The sequence below is a fragment of the Sorex fumeus genome, unplaced genomic scaffold, assembly GCF_029834395.1.
Source record: "Sorex fumeus unplaced genomic scaffold, SorFum_2.1 ptg000041l, whole genome shotgun sequence".
Lineage (NCBI taxonomy): Eukaryota > Metazoa > Chordata > Mammalia > Eulipotyphla > Soricidae > Sorex > Sorex fumeus.
In genome coordinates, this window is record NW_026606098.1 from 6735135 (window position 1) to 6752374 (window position 17240).

General features: G+C 45.9%; 1 non-coding gene across 1 annotated transcript; it reads left to right on the top strand.

Annotated features, from left to right (window-relative positions):
* Positions 1-13976: 13976 nt before the first annotated feature.
* LOC130029030 (U6 spliceosomal RNA) lies at positions 13977-14080 on the top strand. Its single transcript, XR_008793246.1, has one exon. It is a non-coding gene; the product is annotated as a U6 spliceosomal RNA (small nuclear RNA).
* The last annotated feature ends 3160 nt before the right edge of the window (positions 14081-17240 follow it).

Sequence of the window (17240 nt, forward strand, 5' to 3'; positions counted from 1 at the left end):
TCCTTGTTTCAAATCAGGTCACAAATGTCATTAAGGAAACATACTGAGTGAAGTAATGAAGAGTATTCAAAATATTTTCCAATAAATCCATCCAGGTGTTAACTGTGCAGAAAAGTGCAGTGCTTTTTACTGTTTACTGTTTACTGATTCTGCTGATTGTAGTGAAGACTGCAGTATAAAGTGCTGTAAGCCAGACTATGGTGAAACCAGTAAAATGTGCACTGAAGCAAGAGCTGCTTGTGAAAGCTTATGCTGTCAGTGCACTGAAAAATTAAACACATCAAAATTAAGCATGCGGGGCTTAATTTTGTAATAGCACAGCAGGTAGGGCGTTTGCCTTGCATGCGGCCAAACCAGGTTCGATTCCTAGCATCCCATATGGTCCCCTGAGCACCGCCAGGAGTAATTCCTGAGTGCAGAGCCAGGAGTAACCCCTGTGCATCGCTGGGTGTGACCCTCCCCCCAAAATTAAGCATGTGAGAAAACTGAAAGGTAGAGCAAATTTGCACACCCAAGTGAGCAGTAAAATAACAGGTGTCTGTGTTAATATTCCCAGGCCTGATAAGCTTAGCAAAAATTCCTATTTCATAAGCAAATAATAAATTGCCATTGTCTGAGCATGTGTGTGCATGTAGGTATATGTGTGCACATGCAAGAGAGACAGTAAGCAAAGATTTGGATCACTGTGAATTTTGCACCTGCCAGTAACTTCCAAAGAAACATACCTGATTAAAGAGATAATTCAGTGAATGTGCATAGCTATGGATGGGATTACACAGACATGAGAATGAACATGCATGCCTGTGTCTGCTCTAAGGATCAGAATCATTAATGAAAGCAATGTCAATCATACATAGGTGGTGAGCAATGCCAATTACTTGCCAGCTTGTACCAGCAATTAAGGCATGAAACAAAACTCGGTGTCTATGTGTGTGTGCATGTGTGATTAGAAGACCATAATTGGTATATCATGATTAGTAAATTATGTGTGTGGCACGAATGGGTTCAAGAGTTTTCAAAGACAGGCGTCTTTTTTTGTGACTTTCTCTCTCAGCGTTCTTCGCACAATCATGGAGGTGCTGAACCAGTCGATCGTATTCTTCATCAATGTCATCAACGACGGCATCTTCCCGTGTTGCCACAACAGAGCCAAAGAGCTCCCAGTTGGTGGTCATTCTGGGAGCTCTCAAACTTTTCAGTTTTTTCTCCCAGATCCGTGAAGTAGAATTTTGCACGAAGGAGATAGTGGTCCGATCCGGTTTGGACTTTGGGGACAACAGCGACATCGGTCAGGCAAAACCATCGACTGAATATGATGTGGTCAATTTCGTTGTAGAACTGTCCACTGGGAGACTCCCAAGTCCAACATTTAGATTTGGCCTTCTGGAACTGTGAGTTACCATGAATGGTTTTGGTCGACATGATGAACTCAGTCTCTCACTCTGTTTGTTCCATTCTAGGCCATGCGTCCTGTTGTGGAGTTCTTTGGGCGATCTTTTCAGTCCTATCTTGGCATTAAAATCACTGACAATGATCCTGTAGAAGGTGTGGTCTTCTTTATAGAACTTCTCCAGCTCCATGTAGAACTTCTCAATTTCTTCTTCATCATAGTTGGATGTTGGTGCGTAGATAGCAAAGATAGAAACTGCCAGCAGTGAGCTACATCTATTCAAGTGTAGTCATCCAATTCGGGTTGTTAGGTATTCGAATGAATCAATGCTCATGGCCAAGTTCATGAGAACAGGACATCAACACCACCAACGCCTCTTTTGTCACATGTTCCAAGGAACAGTTCTTCTCCAGTGTCGAAAATGGAGTGATGTAGTTGATGCCTTCTCGTCTTGGTCAGACCAATGATGCCGTACTTGATCTTCTGCGCTTGTACCATCAGGTCCTCAATGGATGCTTCCGATGCCAGCATACATGCATTGAAAGTAGAGTCATTTTAGTCCTTCTTCATTTTGGCAGCCTAGTTCGGCCCTGAGATTTTATCAGCCTCTCCTTGCTCATCCTTCACTTGCCAAAGTGGCTTGGCACGAGCCTCAGGCAACCACAAGCTAACATCCGAGCTCACAAAGCTGTGCAGAGAAGCAATAAAGGAAGACCTCAAAGAGAGAAGAGCAGCAGTGCTGGCCGATGCAGTAGAAGCCGGGAAAAATTATTCGCAATGCCCTCCTGTCCTTCGCCAACAACAAGACAAGATGACTGCCCTCTGACATCCTGATGGATCTATCACATCTTCCAGAAGGGCAATAGGAAGATTATCCATGACTTCTACTTGGATCTCTTCGATAGCCACGTCCAACTGCCCACATATCAAATTCCGCAGGATGGATATGCTGTTCCCACCATTCTACCTTCCTAAATCTGACACGCCATTTCATTGGTAAAGAAGTAAACAGCACCCGGTCCAGATAAGGTCAGACCTGAACCGCTGTCAGTACTCATCAATACACTGGCTCGGCTCTTCACATGCTACCTGTCTGAATGCAAGGTTCCGTCGCAATGGAAAACCAGCAGGACCATTCTACTGTACAAGAAGGGAGACATCCACGACATTGGCAACTATCTCCGGATCTGCCTGTTGTCCGTCGTCTACAAGTTGTTCACTCAAGTCATCCTGAATAGGATTGGCAGAACACTAGATGAAGGACGATCATGTGAGCAAGCTGGGTTCCGAAAAGGATTCAGCACAATGACCATATCCACACGGTGACCAAGCTCATTGAGGTTTCACAAGAGTTCAAAATGCTGCTCTGTCTAACATTCATTGGTTTAAAGAAGGCCTTTGATTCTGTTGAGACTGAAACGAAGCCCTAGCCAAACAGGGCATTCAAACTCAGTACATAAGGATCCTCCATGAGCTGTATTACGGATTCACCACCAGGATCTCACCATTCTACAAGTGATCATCGATGTAAAGAGAGGGGTTCGACAGGGTGATACCATTTCACCAAAACTCTTCAGTGCCACCCTCAAGAACGTAATGCAACGACTGGAATGGGAAGAAATGGGAGTGAAGATAGATGGTCGGCAACTACACCACCTCCACTCTGCTGATGACATCGTTCTAATAACACCAGACAGTAGCCAAGTGACACAAATGCTGGCCAACTTCAATCGTGAGTGTGGAAAGGTCGGACTGCAGCTGAATCTCACGAAGACAATGTTCATAAAAAACAAACAAGTTCCTGACGTTTATGAAAAACAAATAAGTTCCTGACGTTCCATTTGCTTTCAATGGAATGAACATCTCCGAATGCAGCAGTTACATACGTCAAGAACTCAACATGATGAATGACCTGACACCTGAGCTGCGCAGGAGAAAGAGAGGAGCATGAAACGCCTTCAAGAGCATCAAAGAAATAGCTAAGAGGACGAAGAACCTCTAGCTCCGGGCACATCTCTTCAACTCCACCATTCTCCCTGCACTGCCATACATCTCAAAGACCTGGGCCCTACAAAAACAGGATGAGAAGGCTATTCGGGTCACCCAAAGAGGAATCGAAAGAGCTATGCTTGGAGTATCACGCTTCACTCAAGTGAGAGAAGGAATCCAGAGTTCCGACCTCCATCGAGGGCCGAGGATCAGGGATGCTGCCTCGTTTGCCAAGGCATTGAAAATCAGATGGGCCAGACACGTAATGCGATTTTTAGACAACTGCTGGACTAGAGCCGCTACCAACTGGATTCCACATGACGTCAAATGAATGCGTGGCCACCCACCTATGAGATATTTGGACTTCTTTGTCAAGACCCTGAACAAACGGGTTTGAGACTCTTCATGTTCCTGTAGCAAGCAGACGCCATTGGGCTACACTAGCACGTGACAGGGACAAATGGAGACGTTACTGGCACCCGCTTGAGCAAATCGTTGAGTAACAGGATATCAAGTGATCAAGTGTGTGACACAGAAATATGGAAGAAATATGGAAAACATAGGTATACAAGTACACAAGAAATACGGAACATACAGGCATAAGAAATATGGAACATACATGTACAACAAGAAATATGAAACATGCAGTAATACAGCACAAGACAGTGCCTGAGACAAGGATGGAACCATGTTTCTGATCCTGTCAGAACATCCATACACTATGTATAGAAGTATGCTCTATAACTACAGTGGGAAAAGCACTGCAACTATACGGCATGAGTAGGAATGATCTATGTGTATCTGCCAGAAATCAATCCATTAAAACTTTTGCATGCGTGCCACAAAATCTAAATGGCACAGATAGCAGAACAATTCTAGACAACAATTAACAAGGCATATGATTGCAGACTGTCTGATGCAACATCCAAGCAAGAGCCTCTAGAGGGACACAGCACCATAAAAATGCAAAGGAAGTGCTGCACAAAACTTTAATGAGACCAACTAGGTGGAAATGAAGTAAAAGAGTTTGAGAGCAAGATTAGAAAAAAACAAACTGTTGTATGCATGACTATGTGATCCATGAAGTAACAGAAGTGTAAGAACAGTAACATTTGTCATAGGGAGGGTATAAGAAAATGGTTAGCACTGCATGTTAAGCAACAACTTACTTAAGTTAAAGCCAGAGCATGAAAACTGCAGCATATGCAAGAATGAGTGATAATGAATCTTGCTAGATATGATTTCTGAAAATGCATCTTATTATGTGAGGAATGAATTATCAAGAGCATCTGTGTTCACCTGTATCCTACGATCCCAGTTTTAGTGCATTTTTAAAATATTGGTAACAACAATCTTTTTTTTTTGCCTTTTTGGGTCACACCCAGTGATGCTCAGGGGTAACTCCTGGCTCTGCACTCAGGAATTACTCCTGGTGGTGCTGGGGGAGGGGGGGCATATGGGATGCCAGGGATCGAACTTGGGTCGGCCACATGCAAGACAAATTCCCTACCCGCTGTACTATCGCCCCTGCCCCAGTAACAACAATCTTAACATCAACACAACTCTAATGTAACCATACCAATGATCAAAAATACTAAATTATTGCCATTTCAGCAGTGACATCAAACATAACAGCAAAAGAAGGAGCACCATGAAGCATAAACAAACACATCACAGAAATGTACAGGATCAGCACAGGGGCAATAGCACAAACAATCATTACAAAAGGGAAATAAGTGAATTAATAAAAAGATTCAGGCACAGGTTTTGTAGTCTTTTATTAGTTTCCTCGAAACACACCCAGCCTTAGTCCAGAGCCCAGCAGCTTGCAGAAGAAAAGTGAATAGACCATGCATTAAACTACGGCACCATGCCTCCCCAGGAGGGAAAGGGTGTTGCCCCCTTCCGCCTTTTTCCCCCTGGCAGCAAGGTGGCCGCCGCCTCAGAGCTTATAGAAAAGCCAGATACGAGTCGTGGTGACGGGGCAACTGCAGTCTCATGGGAAGGGGGACGGTATCGGCTCATCCTTCACGCCCTACTGAGGTCATGAGTTGTCCCTCACAAGCAGCTCTCTGGCATGGCCATGGCTCCAGAGGCAAAAGGACTTAGTCCAGAGCCCAGCAGCTTGCAGAAGAAGTGAATGGACCATGCGTTAAACTATAGCGCCATGCCTCTCCAGAAGGGAAAGGATGTTGCTCCCTTTGCCTTTTCCCCCCCTGGCAGCAAGGTGGCCGCTGCCTAAGAGCTTATAGGAAAGCCAGGTACGAGCCAGCGGTGACAGGGCAACTGCAGCCTCATGGGAAGGGGGGTGGTACCGGCACGTCCTTCATGCCCTACCGAGGTCATGAGTTACCCCCCACGAGCGGCTCTCTGGCACAGCCATAACACCAGACATACAGAAACCAATCTCGTAATTATCTGGCTCTTTGCAGAAATCCAAAATCTTGGCCGCATGACATTATATGATTCTCATAACCAGCTATAGAAAACAAAATATTTCACAATGCCTTTTCAGCAATTCTGATTGTTTGGGGGGAAATTCTAAACAATAATGGTTCATCTTTTGTCGAAATAATGAATGTAATCAATGTAGAGAAGAGTTAAGTAGAAATCATCTGCCTCACAGACATTTGGAGGGGTGGAAGTGGGGTATACTGGGGTTCTTGGTGGTGAAAAATGAGTACTGGTGAAGGGAAAGGTGTTTAATCATTGTATGATCGAAACTTAAACCTGAAAGCTTGGTAACTTTTCCCACAGTGATTCAATAAATAAATATAAAAAAAAAAAAGAAACACACCCAGCAATGGTGAGTGGCTGGTCCCAGCTCACATGCACTACCACAGCCAACCTGTAAAGAAACTTAAAACAATACCTGACATCACCACTGATGTCGGTGGACCCCAACGGTGGCTCACGTGAGTCGGGAGAAAAGACAATTACCTTCTCCCACTCTGCCTCTGCCACCCAGGACCCTCTAGGAAGCCTAGGAATGATAAAGTCTGTGATGAGCCCCTGCTCGGCAGGGGCCCAAGCCCCACCAGCCCCACCAGGTGGCTGTCAGGCCCCACCTGAAGTCCACTTGGTCTTCTCAGCATGGGAATTGATCCCCGCCACCCGATTTCTTGGGGAGCCATGGACTCAGGCTGGAGTGAGGATTTGCTCTTTGCAGGGAAGAAGAAACAAGTTCCAGGCCTTATTCAGGGTTTTCAGGGTTCTCGTCTCTCTTGCAGAAAAGAATTTCAGGATAGAGAAGCAGTGAAGTAAAACAGATTTTATTTGGAGGGTTTTTGGAGGAAAGGAAGAAAATTAAGTGGGAGAGAGTGGAGAGTAAGAGACAGTAACGCGCTCAAGAGAGAACGTGGGCTTCTCCAAGGTGGAGAGAGCCTTGAATGGGCTCTTGGACTGGCTTTTTATAGGCTCTCCTCAGATAGTATTGATCTGGGTTGTCTTGATCCAGATTGTTCTGCAGTCTTCTCGGGACTGAATCACTAAAATTAATCGGATTAAGGGAGAGGTCCAGGATTTTTGGGGAGAGGAACTTTGTCTCTCCCGAAAACCAATCTGAGATCCAATTTCCTCATGGTCTGCCATTGTCTTATCAGGTCTTTGTTTTCCGTATCCACAAAGTGGATCAGTCTCAAAAATTTTCCTTCCCAGAAGTTTTGTTGATCTAAGTTTCACTGCCAAGGGCCTTTCTGTCTACCTGCCTATATCAACACCATCTGATGGTGGTAAAAGACACTGCAACAGCATCCCACATCACAAGACATTGAAGCATCCACACAAAGTAGGAAAAAAGTCCAGGTTCTCCAATAAGTCCAGAATACAAGTCAATGGCCAACATCATAGCAGACATGTAAATGTCCACAAGGCATCCTGAGGTCAGAAAAGGAACCCAGCTAACACTCCTCCATTCACTCACCATGGGCATTCCTGAGTTACTACTGGAATGCCAAATAGAGCAACAGTGATTGAAATGTTCATTCATAGACCACAGACTTCACCATACACGGATAACTTGCAGAGGAATTTACCCAAACCATTTGGTTTCACTAAAAGTTGACAAAAGGCAGAGTAAAATGAAAAGAGAAATCAAGGCCTCTCCTGTTCTTACTGACAGTGAATACTCTGAACACGTATTTATTACATGCCTATCTTACAGAATGTCATGATGAATACAAGTTCTCAGGGATCGATTAATGCTCAGAAAATGGGCCTCCCATATCCCCCAGTTCACTGCACTTCCTCCTCCTCCCTTACTGGGCCTTCTTCTCTGGTTCATTTCTTTTTTTTTTTTTTTTTTTTTTGATATTTTTTTTTTTTGCTTTGATTAGATTCATTGTTTCAATAAAAGATTCACCACTATAATTTAGAGTTTACCCCCCCCCCCCAATCAGACATGCTGAAAAAGCATTGTGACGTGATTTGCTTTCTACAGCTGGGTTCAAGAATTAAATGTTGGTTTTGGATTTCTGCTATTTTACTTATTGACCCTGGAAGTATTTATACTGAAAGTCAGATAGTTAAGAAATTGGTTTCTGTGCTCTGGAGTCGTGGCCGTGCTGGAGAGCCGCTAGTGGGGGGCAACTGGTGGCCTCGGTAGGGCGTGAAGGGTGGACCAAAACGCCCCCTTCCCATGAGGTTTTAGTCGCCCCCCCACTCCCCCGGCTCATACCTGCTGTCCACAAGGCTCCCATGCGGCCGCCATCTTTCTTTCCAGAGAGGAGAAGGCGACTGGGGCAACACCCTTTCCCCTCCGGACAGACATGATGGCCTGGATTAACGCATAGTCCTTTCACTTTTCTGCTCCAAGCTGCCGGGTTCTGCATTAAGTCCCTGTGCTTCTGGGGCTGTGGCCGTGCTGGAGAGCCGCTCGTGGGGGGCAACTGGTGACCTCGGTAGGGCGTGAAGGACGGACCGGAACGCCCCCCTTCCCATGAGGTTTTAGTCGCCCCCACACCCCCGGCTCATACCTGGTGTCCACAAGGCTCCCATGTGGCCGCCACCTTTCTTTCCAGAGGGAGGAGGGCGGAAGGGACCAACACCCTTTCCCCTCCGGGCAGACATGATGGCCTGGATTAACGCATAGTCCTTTCACTTTTCTGCTCCAAGCTGCTGGGTTCTGCATTAAGTCCTTGTGCTTCTGGGGCTGTGGCCGTGCTGGAGAGCCGTTCATGGGGGGCAACTGGTGACCTCGGTAGGGCGTGAAGGACGGACCGGAACGCCCCCCCTTCCCATGAGGTTTTAGTCGCCCCCACACCCCCGGCTCATACCTGCTGTCCACAAGGCTCCCATGCGGCCGCCATCCTTCTTTCCAGAGAAGAGAGGGCGAATGGGGCAACACCCTTTCCCCTCTGGCAGACTTGATGGCCTGGATTAACGCATAGTCCTTTCACTTTTCTGCTCCAAGCTGCTGGGTTCTGCATTAAGTCCTTGTGCTTCTGGGGCTGTGGCCGTGCTGGAGAGCCGCTCGTGGGGGGCAACTGGTGGCCTCGGTAGGGTGTGAAGGACGGACCGGAACGCCCCCCTTCCCATGAGGTTTTAGTCGCCCCCACTCCCCCGGCTCATGCCTGCTGTCCACAAGGCTCCCATGTGGCCGCCATCTTTCTTTCCAGAGAGGAGAGGGCGAATGGGGCAACACCCTTTCCCCTCCAGCAGATTTGATGGCCTGGATTAACGCATAGTCCATTCACTTTTCTGCTCCAAGCTGTTGGGTTCTGCATTAAATCCTTGTGTTTCTGGGGCTGTGGCCGTGCTGGAGAGCCGCTCGTGGGGGGCAACTGGTGGCCTCGGTAGGGCGTGAAGGACGGACCGGAACGCCCCCCTTCCCATGAGGTTTTAGTCGCCCCCACACCCCTGGCTCATACCTGCTGTCCACAAGGCTCCCATGTGGCCGCCACCTTTCTTTCCAGAGGGAGGAGGGCGGAAGGGACCAACACCCTTTCCCCTCCGGGCAGACATGATGGCCTGGATTAACGCATAGTCCTTTCACTTTTCTGCTCCAAGCTGCTGGGTTCTGCATTAAGTCCTTGTGCTTCTGGGGCTGTGGCCGTGCTGGAGAGCCGCTCGTGGGGGGCAACTGGTGGCCTCGGTAGGGCGTGAAGGACGGACCGGAACGCCCCCCTTCCCATGAGGTTTTAGTCGCCCCCGCTCCCCCGGCTCATGCCTGCTGTCCACAAGGCTCCCATGCGGCCGCCATCTTTCTTTCCAGAGAGGAGAGGGCGAATGGGGCAACACCCTTTCCCCTCCGGACAGACATGATGGCCTGGATTAACGCATAGTCCGTTCACTTTTCTGCTCCAAGCTGTTGGGTTCTGCATTAAGTCCTTGTGCTTCTGGGGCTGTGGCCGTGCTGGAGAGCCGCTCGTGGGGGGCAACTGGTGGCCTCGGTAGGGCGTGAAGGACGGACCGGAACGCCCCCCTTCCCATGAGGTTTTAGTCGCCCCCACACCCCCGGCTCATACCTGCTGTCCACAAGGCTCCCATGTGGCCGCCACCTTTCTTTCCAGAGGGGGGAGGGCGGAAGGGACCAACACCCTTTCCCCTCTGGCAGATTTGATGGCCTGGGTTAACACATAACCCGTTCACTTTTCTGCTCCAAGCTGCTGGGTTATGCATTAAGTACTTGTGTTTCTGGGGCTGTGGCCGTGCTCAAAGCTTAACTATGATTTTCAGAGAGAAACGTTAGGTGGTTTACTTCCCATGGATCACTTTGTATATAGAGAGATGTCGCGCGGCCGCATAAGCGGCCGCGCGGTTTTGAGGAAAAGTCCTAGTTCCCGCATACTCGAGCTGTGCTTGTAGAGGTTTCTGGTCACCGGGGTTCCATCTGGGGGAGGCGGGATGCGGTACCTACCCCATCTGGGACTTCCCGATGATCTCGGCTCTTTTTGGAACCTGTTTTTTTTTTTTTTTCCTTCGGGATCTGTGGATCCCGCCCTCCATGTTGTCCTTCTCTTCGGCTAAATCTGGTTCATTTCTTAAGGCACAGGAAAAGTGAGAAAGCTTGCAAAGCCACATATTAGCAGAAAGTGTAAGAACTCCAGGGACCAAACCATAAGAATTAATCATATTTCAGGATGAATGCAGAATCAGACAATCCAAAACACTGGCATTGTCTAAGTCTCAGTAGAGATTAAAAGTGATGTAGGCAGATAAATAGGGAAAGGCTCTTGGCAATGAAACTTAGGTCAACAGAACTTCTGGGAGGAAAATCCTAAGACCGATTCACCCTGTGGATACAGAAAACAGACCTGATAAGACCTCCAGCAGACTCTAAGGAGGTTGGACCCCTCTCCATGAAGTTCCTCAAACCCTAAGACCTCTCCCTTAAACTGATTAAAATGTGATACAGCCCTGAGAAGAGCCTTGAACAAAGGAAGCACGCGCATAGGCTGCCCGAGCCCATGTGCTGCTTGCGCCCACACTGCCGAGCACATGTGGTGGCTGAGTACATGTTGCCTGCATCTCCCCTCTTGAGATGTGTACTTTCATGCTTTCATGTCTAATGCTAGAATGTGTGTAAGGGCTCTCTCTGCCCTTGGAGAAACCCGAGTTCTCTCTTGAGTACCTTTTCCTCTCTCTCTCTCTCTCTCTCTCTCTCTCTCTCTCTCTCTCTCTCTCCTCACATCTTAAAAACTCTCCAAATAAAATTTATTTATTTCATTGCTTCTCTACTCCTGAAATTCCTTTCTGCGAGGCGAGACAAGAACCCAGTAACCCTGGGTCCCGGGTAGCAGAGGTGGTTGGGGAGAAAGTAACCTTATTTCTCCTCCCCGCTTCACATAAGTCACCCGTGGGACCCACTGACATCAAAATGGATGCACATCGATAATACATGGAAACAAAGTATAGCATGCCACTGTGCACAAGCGAGGATGGAAAATCCACAGATGAATGCAACTAGTCTGGACAACCCAAAAGAAACTTGAGGACTCATGTCGCATCTATGTGAAAGTTAAAATCCATCAAAAATATTGCATATAAGCATCACATGTTGAAATTATGAAAATGTTGACAATGGTCTTTCAAACTATGCTTTGTTGGGACTGGAACAATAGCACAGAGGGTAGGGCATTTGCCTTGCAAGTGGCCAACCCAGGTTCAATTCCCAGCATCCCATATAGTCCCCCGAGCACCGCCAGGAGTATTTCCTGAGTGCAAAACCATGAGTAACCCATGTGCACTGCCGGTGTGACCCAAAAAAGCAAAAAAAAAAAGTATGCTTTGTCATATAGTTGTTTACTTCAAGACTCACTGTCATAAAATACAGATGGTGCTTCCCAAGAAGCTTTAGATCAGAAAAAATGACCAATTTTCAATGACTGATAAGCAGTCAGTACAGCTGTGTCACACCTGTAGGATAACATGGTTTGTCCTTTCTCCCTTACTACAGGGAGTTTACGTTTATCAGGTTACACCTATCACAGACACTCCCATTCCTTTGCTTATCTTTAACTTCCTTGTGCTCTGCTTCCCCAACTGGTCTATCACCTTTTTCCCCTAATCAGACTCTGTTTAATTGTAAGGTCAGATGCTTCTAAGGACACTTGTATTCATAAATGAAATGTTGCTTTTCTCCTTCTCTTATGTCCTTTTGCATAGTTTACTTTAAAGCAACGTCCTTTTTGTATAGACACAAGAGGACAGTTAATATTATGCTTTGTAACTTGGGAGTTAATTGACACTAAATAATATTCATTCCTGGGCATCTACTTTCTCAACTTAAGCCTCAGTTGCCCTTAGTTCCTAGCACCCCAAAAGCAGGGTCTCGATGAAGGACTGGATGGACCCAGGGTAAGCTGTGAGCTACCCTGGCATCGAAATGGGCCAAGCCAAAGTGTCACAATACTTAACTATAAGTTAAGAGGATGATCATGGACAAATTCTGTAATGATCCTAAGAGTAACAACTGAATTAGGATCCTGCTAAGGTCAGGAAAGACTAATTAGGACTGAGTACTGTTGATCTACTATATACCATAGATCTGAGATCTATAGCAAGATGGCCCCAGGAGACCAATCCTATAAGCTTAATGTATTTCTTACTATGTCCATACAAAACGACTAATATTATGAATGTTTATATGTTTGTTGGGCTGGAGCAATAGCACAGCGGGTAGGGCATTTGCCTTGCACACAGCCAACATGGCTAACTCCCGTTCGATTCCTCCACCCCTCTAGAGAGCCTGGCAAGCTACCAAGAATATCTCACCCACACGGCAAAGCCTGGCAAGCTCCCTGTGACGTATTCGATATGCCAAACACAGTAACAAGTCTGACAATGTTATTGGGCCCGCTCTCAAGCAAATCAATGAACAATGGGAGGACAGTGACAGTGATATGTTTATTGGACTAGGAGAGGAGAAACACACCCATAGATGGAATTTCGCTCTTGGGTGGGTTGTCCTACTGAATGAGAGTTTGTCCTAGAAGAAGTTTCACCTGAGGGAAGGATTTTACCTCTGTTGATTGTATGACCACACCTATGTGTAATCCCCAACCCCTCATACTTTGGGATATAACAAAGACTGTAAGAGTGGGCAGGAGGGAAGATCCAGAGGAGAATCAGAGGAGAATGGAAACAAGATTGGAATAAACTGCAATTGATACCAACCTGCCTTGCCCTCCTTCATCTGCCCATCACCATTGGCCACTCCGGGGTGGGGGAAGCGGCGCAAGATCTCAGAATGTTGGCAGTGAGAGAGTCACTGCAGCCTTTCATAATTTATTTTTTGAATACACAACACCCAGAAAGCAGCATGCAATCCCTAAAATGTCCTGTAACCAAACCAAGGAAGTTCTCCACATACTGCACTATCACTCTATGCCATAAAGTAGGAAATATAAACAAAAATAATTGAATTCTGGAAAGAGCAGTGCAAGTGCACCCAGCATTAGTATGAGTAGAGGACAAGTAGTATTAGCACCACAATCTTACAGGATAACACGTGCATGTATTAACACTGCTAGGCATCTCTGATCAGCCCTGAAATGGGAATAGATGTCTCATACACACAGAAATCTATAGTCAATCTCTGAACTTCACGCCTTACCCAGCATAGCCAAATGGGTGCAATCCCACTGTCTCCAAGTATCACGAGACCTGAGTAGCATTCAGATCACTGTCCCAATCAAACACACCTCCCATCTAGTTGGACAAACATCACATGCAGCAGCAACCAAAAATCACTCAACACAAACAGTAAAACCAAAGACAAAGTGTTGTAGTAAAACTCCGACACCAAACACAATTGGGAGTATCAGACAAGGCCCACTGCATGTTGTACATATGATTACCAAATGGGAAGCGGGGGGAGTCTCTTTGTGAATATTAAAACCTGTACAGAAAGCACACCAAACATGACAGTTGCTTGGTGCAAGCATCAGAGTACAATTCAACCCACAAGTACAAATCAAACCTCACTACGGTAGAACAGGTGAGTATGTCCCAATACCAACTGGCCTAGGGAATATGACATAAATCACCGTGCCCAATCATTGAACACCACAGGCACATGAGTAACCAGGAATGACCACAATTCCTGTGATAGCAGGTGAGAGACTACCCAAGAAAGATGTATTAAAAGTGTAGTTTGGTGCTCGCTTCGGCAGCACATATACTAAAATTGGAACGATACAGAGATTAGCATGGCCCCTGCACAAGGATGACACGCAAATTCGTGAAGCATTCCATATTTTTAAAAAATAAATAAATAAAATAAAAGTGTAGTTTGGGGGCCACACCCAGCAATGCTCAGAAACCTAACAAACACCACGTGGTTCAGGGGATGAGAAGCATGAGGTGCCTTGTAATAAAGTATTTCTCAGAGCCCAAAACCAAATGCAAATATTGGAGTACACAATGGAGTGCCCATTTTCATTTTCAAGAGAAGCAGAAAACTGGAAAAGTTACCGTGTATTCAAAAAATAAATGTGTAGGTGCTTTTGTCACATTGCATTCAGTGGTCATGAGCGGCTTCCCCATTCCTGCCTGCAGCGCCCCCTAAACACACATGAAGGAGGGAAGAGGGCCACCAAGCTGGATGGTGATCAGTTGCAGTTTATTCCAATCTCTGTCCGGCCTTTGATTTCATTCTCCCCATGTGCCTATTCGAGTCTCACAGTGTGCCCCATTCCAGTCTCACACTGCCCCTCATTCCTACTTTCCCCATGTTAGTCTCCCTATGCCCAGTCTCACTGCTTTCATCAAGTCATCAAGTCTTACTCCAAGGTTGGGGTAGCACCTACACATAAGTGTGATGGTGCAATCAACATATGTAAAGCCCTTATTTCTGGAGCTCTTCTAAGACAAAAATCTCATTCTGCTAGGAGATCCGCTGAAGTTTGGAATTTCATTTAAGGGTCTATTTCTCCTTTCCTTAGTCCACAACCATTTAAACAGTCACCTTAAATTTACTTCTTCATAATCTTTCTAGCCATATGGACACAATGAAAGATATGTTAAGCTTACAGGGTAGCTCTCCTGGGAACATCTCACTATAGATCCCAGACTACAGTCCTCAGGTCCGATTAGTCCTTTCTAACCCTAGCAGGGTCCTTGTCCAGTCACTTCTCTTTGGGTCATGACAAAATTTGTCCAAGAAAGGGCTCTTAACTGATTGCTGGTTTTATGGCACTTGGCCTGTCTCATTTCGATGCCAGGGTAGCTTATCACTTACCCTGGGTCCATCCAGGTCCCTTTGTCGGGACTCTGCTTTGGGGGTGCTAGGAACTAAGGGAAACTGAGGCTTAAGTTGAGTAAATATGACGATGCTCAGGAGTAAATATTATTCAGAGTCAATTAACTCCCATGTTACAAAAGCATAGCATTAACTGTTTTCCTGTGTTTATACAAAAAAAGGATATTGCTCTAAAGTAAACTATGCAAAGTACATAAGGGAAAGAGAAAAGCAATATTTCACTTACAAATACAAAATCCAGAGTCCTTAGAAGGATCTGACCTGACAAGTCACAGGGTCTGATTTGGGGATATAGGTGATTGACAGACAGGGGAAGCAGAGCATAGAGAAGTTAAAGATGAATATCAAGGAAATGGGAGTGATTCGGGAGCGTTGTGATGTGTATTACTTGGTAAACCTAAGCTCCTTGTGGAGAAGGAGAAAGGACACACTAATGTTATCCTATGACTGACCACACAGGAACTGAAAACGTAAAGCACTTGGAAAAACAGACCCAACACCCATGACAAGGCTGCAGCAAACCAGAATATTTATTGTATTGTATTGCACCAAGGGTGCCTAAGGAAATGTGAAGCGAGAGCATATGTTTCAAAGCACTTAACATAACCACAGAAAATTCACTCTAAAGTCCAAAATGTGTACATATACAGCACAATGAAAGATCTGCACATGTCTACTGCCTGCTGGAAACTAGAATCCAGAATGCTGGAGTCCAGAATTGGAATGCTGCCTGATGGGATCCTATTATGTGCTCTACCTCTGCTCCCCCTCCTGAAAGAAATTCCCCTCAAGAAAGCCCTTTACATTTAAGTTCATCTGGACAAACCAAGACAGATCAAGATAGTTAGGCATCTGACCAGAGAACGTTAATCTCCTTTCAGTAATTACTGGTTCTAAGTAACATTGTACATGTAGGACAGTCAGGGCTCTCAGTCCAGGACACTGTTAATTCCCTGACCCCATGCTTTTTCTCTTATTCCTGTCTCTTTTCTTAATTCTCATGGAACTCCTGCTTCAGGCCTGTTCACATGGGGATGGTCCTGGCAACTGCCGGCAGCATCATGACAAAGAGAGTCAAAGCAGATCCATAAGCAATGGAATATGTGAAATTGGAATATGTGAAAAATGTTCTAGGTTTAAAAACCACAACCGGATGGTTTGTGAAGGGCATGAGAAGTAAAGGCAGGGACCTTGGGAGAAAAGCAGCCCTGAGCCTCTGCCTCTTCCTCTTCGTCCCCCAAGCTGTGCTGGTCTTCTTCCCCACCCAGAAAAAAAAGAAGTAAAGGCATTGCTCATGGCCAGACTCCACAGGCTTGAATGAGCCTCATCCAGGAATGAATCTGTTGGAAAAGCTCAGGTATGCGGTTTTTGTGAAGGAAATCTGCAAGCTCCCACAGAGTAGGGAATGGGCAACCTCCCCCCATCCCCCTGTTCTTCCAGGAGCCTGGCAGTCATCTGGAGCCAAATAAGCTCATTAAAGGGCCATAATCCAGAGACTAATAAATAAATATTAAAAGATATGAGCAAGCTTCAGAGATGCTTCCAGACTCCAAAGTCATCATCCAGTTAAAATTTAACCCAGCTGGGGGCTGGAGCAATAGCACAGCGGGTAGGGCGTTTGCCTTGCACACGGCCAACCCAGGTTCAATTCCCAGCATCCCATATGGTCCCCCGAGCACCACCAGGAGTAATTCCTGAGTGCAGAGCCAGGAGTAACCCCTGAGCATCGCTGGGTGTGACCCAAAACGCAAAAAAAAAATTTAACCCAGCTGTATCACCCCATTGAAATTTTAGAAATCCTGGAATACATGGCCACAGAAGTAGACACATGATATCTCGAGGAGCATACCACATTGGATGGGATGTAAAGTAGAAGGCAAACAGTATCAATTAAGAAAATATTAGCACACAAGGTTTAACCTTTAACAACATGTTAGTAATCTCCTATACAAAAGTTTAATGGCTTGAGGGTGAGACACAACAATCTTCACACATTTTCTTTTAAGGAAATCTTTTTTGATCATTTGTAGTGAATTAATCATAACAAGCAATACAAATTAAATAATTTAGGACTTACTAACAGGCCTGGGTGGTGGTTGGGAAAAAAGGAAATAATGGCTGTGGGAAGATGTAATGATGGTGTCATTGGTGTTGGAATAG